Genomic DNA, 4,905 nt, shown 5'->3' on the forward strand with positions numbered 1-4,905 from the left:
CCCAGAATATCTCCACACCTCCTAAATCTCCTCATGCTACCCTTTATTCTCTCCCAGTAGATTCTTCTCACCTTTTTACAAGTTCTCTCACATTTACAGATTCTCTTTTATAGCCTCTAACCACCAAGGGCTTGTTCTTGCACACACCCTATTCACTTGTATATTTCAACACATCGCCCAATGGAATGGGAGCACTTAGGGCACGCAGCCATGACCAAAAGGTGTCCATGGTGTGCATTGAGGCTTAGAAAAGCTTCAACGACACGCGCAGATCTGAAATAGAAGTTTTGGCTCTCTTTTTCCTTGTGGTGCATTGTGAACGCACCCTTAAGGTGAAATAAGGTCTTTTTAGGTGTTTCGTGTGTGTAAAAACCACCCTAGTGAGTCGGGAAGGTATACCTTAAACACCTCTAAAGATTTGGAAAACTTGGAAAATTTAAAATTTTGAAAAAAAAAATGGATTTTATTTTTTTAGGAGTGTACACCTGTATGCTTAGGAGTGAACAACTATGGCTTAGGTGTGAACGGCCGTGGCTTAAGTTTTTTTCTTTGAGTTTTTTTCTTTTCAGGAGCGTATGCTTGTATACTTATGAGTGAACGATTGTGGGCTTAGGAGTGAACGGTCGTGGCCTTGCTGTGAACACCCATGGCTAAGTTTTTTTCTGTTTTCACAAGTGTACATATGGACACTTAAGAGTGAATGACCATGGGCTTAGGTGTGAACGCCCATTGCTTAGGTTTGAATACTCATGAAGGCTAATTGTTTTTTCGGTTACATATGTAAGTTCGGGCCGTACGTCGCATGGTTCTGAATTCGGGTTGGGTGGAGATTTGAATTATTGTGAGTGAGGGACAACTAAGATTCTCTCATTAATGACAAGTAGGTGAGAAGAGGCTAAAATTAGAGGTTAACTCTAGATCAGTAGTTTTCAACTAATCTAGAGACACTCTAACTATTTCCTATCCTACTATTAATCACCCTTTAACCCTCTTCTTTTCTCTCTAGGAGTTTTGAGATGGGGATTTGACTAGTGGATTAGAAGTTTCAAGGCTAGCTTAATGATGTGATCATCCCCTATTAATCTTTCTAATCAAGTATCTAATTAACCCACTCAAAAGAGGAAAAATTAGGCAAATGAGACCTAATTAGTGTTGATTCTCACTTATTATGACCTAATGGGAGTGCTCTAACCATGGATTTAGATCAAGGCAAGTGTTAAGAACACTAATGCCACTCCAATTAGTCTAATTACAAGCAATAGGCTCAATTTTTTTATTTTTAGCTGTTATAGGAATGTGTTCACCATATGTGGCTAACACTTCCACCAATACATTGATAGACCCAAGGGATTCAATAATGCCCTTGATCTTTAAATCATACTCATTGATAGACATGCTTATCTTTTCCACAGTATATGAAACTCTTGTTTTAGCTTCTGTAGTTTCCTTGCTTTTTTATTGGTTTGGAAGATCTGCACCAAGTTCTACTATGCAACCGCTAGAGTGTTGGCATCTTTTATGCATCCTATCATTATTCCTGGGACACTGATGGAAAGCTACTACATGACTTCCCTTGCACCTTGATTCCAATCCTTGAATGCCTTTATATCTGCTAGAGTGGCATTTTTTTCAGACAACTCTGGAGGTTTCTCATTGTCTCCTTCAACATAGTCCCAAACTCCTTTACCCATCAGGAAATCGGTCATTTTGAACTTCAAGGCATGGAATTTGTTCTTGTCCAGATTCTTACTAACAATCTTATACGCCCGTGGGCTAAGGAGTGAATGGTTGTGGCTTAAGTGTGAATGCCCATGGCTAAGTTTTTTTTTTAATATCTACTAGAGTGGCATTCTCTTTAGACAACTTTAAAGGCTCCTTGTTGTCTCTTTTAATATTGTCCCAAAATCCTTTACCCATTAGGAAATTGGTCATTTTGAACTTCTAGGTATGGCAGATGTTCTTTTCGAGGTTCTCACTAACAATCTAATTAACAAGCATATGTGTCCATGGGCTTAGGAGTGAACGGCCATGGCTTAGGTGTGAACACCCATGGCTAAGTTTTTTTTTTCACAAGCGTACATTCGTCGCTTAGGAGTGAATGACCATGGGTCTAGGTGTAAATGGCGATTGTGACTTAGGTGTGAATGCCCGTGGCTAAGTTTTTTTTAATATTTTATTTTTCGGTTACGTCCATACTACGTCTGTACACTGCACGGTTTTGAATTTGGGTTACGTGGATATTTGAATTGTTGAGTGAGGGACAAATAAGATTCCCTCATTAATGACAAGTAGGTGAGAAGAAGCTAAAGTTAATGGTTAACTCAAGATTAATGGTTTTCTACTAATCTAGAGACACTCTAATTTAACTAAAAATTAATCTTTTCTAATTCTAATATTAATCACCCTTTAACCCTCTTCTTTGCTCTCTAATCACTCCCTACTAATAGTGAGGAGTTTTGAGATGGGGATTTGATAGGTAGATTAGTTGTCACACCAAAGCGGTTGCTAATCCTACGGATGGTGCAACCTCTCTCACCATCGTGTGAGATCTCCTCAAAAGATGATCGCAGAGTGATAGCCTAATCACTCAAGCAAGAGGGGGAGAGGAAGCAAGAGGGAAGCAGGAGGAAATGAGCGATTAACACTAATCGTACCCAAACCCAAACCCTAAAGCACACCACACATGCTAGATTAGAGTTGTAAGAGAGAGGGAGAGAGAACACTCCACTTCTAGTGCATAAATGGGAGAATATACATTACAAACAAGAGAAATTAGCTTTTATATTTCCAAGCCTTTTCCCACTAGGCCTCTCGGGAGAGTAACTGAGGCACCCAAAACATAGTTACAAGGCATTTCTTTATGGCTTGGCCAACTAACCAAGATCCTATTGTTTGTCCTCTAAAGATCAAGACTTGGGAGCATCTTTAAGGCATTTTTATCATCAAATGACAATATTTACAATATAGTGCAAGTGCCCATTACATTAGTGTGTGGACATAGTTGTCATAGGAATGTGTTAATGTTAACCACCGGGAAACCACCTCTTCAATGTTTCCTCTGCCCCACGGACCCCATAGAGTGGCTATAGAAGAAAATCATGCCATTGACACCACAATTTCATGGCTATGGAATTGACCATTACTTCAAGAATTGCCCTTTATAATCAGTTTCTCACTCCATAGTTGAAGGCATGCCATCCCTCAACATCGTGAGCATTCAACATGGGAAGATATCCACTCTCCCATTGAATGTCATCACACAGTTGTAGGCCAAACTCACCCTTTGGCTTCCCTTCTCCCTCTTACTTGAGTGATTAGGCTACCACCGTGATTGTCTTCCCACACAGATCCCTCATGATCTTCATTGAGAGAGATTGCACCACCTAGTAGGATTAGCAACTGCCTCAGTGTGAATGAGCATGCAAGGATCATGGGCGAGAGGCTACGGTGGACCTCTTGATCATAACTCAAGCTTGATATATTGGAAAATTTCCACACGACATGTTAGGGTGAGCTTAACAACATTCATTGGACATGTATTGGCTTGGTTTGTGTCATTTGGGACATTTTTGAGGGTTATTATGTGGGATCCAAATGATGGAGTTGCCATCATTAAAGCCTTGGGATTCTAAAGAGATGTTTGGGCACCCATCATTGCTGGAGTAATGAGGGCTTGTGGTTGACGAGGCTTCTTGGTTTTTTGTTAACGGGCTTTGAGCTATGAGTTGGTTGCTGATGTTGAGGATAAGCTTTTGATTATGGCTTTTGGATCTAGATGTGTGTATTTCCTTCATGGAAGTTGTTGGTAGAAACCCATTGTTGTTAGCTTCACTATGCTTGGGGTTACTTAACCTTTGGCCATTGGGCTGATGTTTGTCATAGCTTCTTGGGGATTTGTGGTGGTGGAGGACAACAGGTTGCATTCTTGGGTAGCCAGAGGTGAGGTTGCCTTTATAGTAGCCATGTGCTCTTAGTAGGCAGTTGTGGACTAGCCAACTGTGAAGGTTTAGATGATGGTTGGTTTTTGTTAGTTTGGTTTTCTTTTTGCTCTTGTGTTTCTTAGATAGCCGTTTTGGGTTCCAAAGTTTTGTGTAGCCCTCATAGAATCCTCAAGCTACAAAAATATTCTTAGGCACCCACCAATGATTATCAAGATGGTGGTAAGAGATCGGGGTGCTTGTAGTGTGGATGGTCGAGGATGTAGAGTTAAGGGTGATTGTCGACACTGAGGCTTGATTGTCAATGTTGGATGGTGTCAATAGTGCCCTTTCAGCCGGCTTTGGTGAGGCATGAGGTGTGGTAATAGGTGAGACTGCTGGTGAGGAGGATGGGACTTGCATGTGAATGGTAGTCGAGGGTGAGGGTGTGTGTATGATTTCCTCTTGTGGACACAAGAGGACTGTAGATTTTTTTCCCCCTTGACTTCCATGGCGGCCATTTCTTCTTGAAAATTGATTTGGCTGAGTGAGTGGCATCAATCCACTCTTTTCCAATTATAATCGAGCCTTGGAGTGCTCCTGCATCTATGAAATGAAAGCGGTACTCCAACTAGTTATTTCCAAAAGATATTTAAGGAATGAAATACCCAACACTCATTAGACACATTTTATGTGAAATTTGAATGTAAGTGTTTTTAAGGGTAAGTGTGGGTTTTCCAAGAGTTTTCCACGCCTCCAAGAATATGAGATTGATGTGGACCATAGGATATATGTGGGCTTGCCACCATTGAAGACCATTCTCAGTTGATAACCAATCCATATTTTTGGTGGGTTTAGTTCTTGTGGTAGTTCAGGGGTGGGTGAAGATATACTAGTTTTTATCGGTGATGGAGTACCTTTTGTGGAAGCAGTTGGTGTTGGCATAGAACCAGATATGGTGGACTTCCCATCCGAGGATCATCATTCC

This window comes from Cibotium barometz, chromosome 27 (genome assembly GCF_041138505.1).
Source record: "Cibotium barometz isolate CiBa-2024 chromosome 27, ASM4113850v1, whole genome shotgun sequence".
Taxonomy (NCBI): domain Eukaryota; kingdom Viridiplantae; phylum Streptophyta; class Polypodiopsida; order Cyatheales; family Cibotiaceae; genus Cibotium; species Cibotium barometz.